Raw genomic sequence first — 521 nt, 5'->3', positions numbered from 1 at the left:
AAAAGAGAAATACTGCATAGGACCACTACTGTAAAAGACTAAGAAAAAGAAATTATACTAAAAGAGGGTAGGGGGAAGTCTTTGTTGTTTGTTGGGAAATTGGTGATGGGTGGGGGAAGGGGGGAGGGCAGAGCGCAGGGTGGGGATTGGACACAGGAGAGCTTGGTTGCTAAGGAGGGGGCAATATACAGGGAGGGTGAGGAAAGTGGAGAAACTGGGCAGATGGGAGAACAATTGGGCATGTTCGAAAGGGCTAAAAGGGACAGAGATAATGGACGATATATGCACAGCCTTGGAACGGCAGGGCTCTGAGATACAGGGATTGAGTCATGGTTGGAATGGGGGACGGGAATCATGTTAAGATGCTTGACTATTTTTTGTTTGTTTGATTGATTGATTGTTTTAATCTTGGTTTCCCTTGCATTATAATATGGAGTAGACACTAGAGAGGGAGAGAAAGGAATAGTCAGAAACATCACACTAGAAGTCTTTTAAATTCGTCTTCTGCCTATGACTGATTG

Source organism: Chrysochloris asiatica, unplaced genomic scaffold, assembly GCF_000296735.1.
Source record: "Chrysochloris asiatica unplaced genomic scaffold, ChrAsi1.0 scaffold00323, whole genome shotgun sequence".
NCBI classification, from domain to species: Eukaryota; Metazoa; Chordata; class Mammalia; order Afrosoricida; family Chrysochloridae; genus Chrysochloris; species Chrysochloris asiatica.
The sequence above is the reverse complement of the archived record's forward strand: the minus strand, read 5'-3'. Positions refer to the sequence as shown.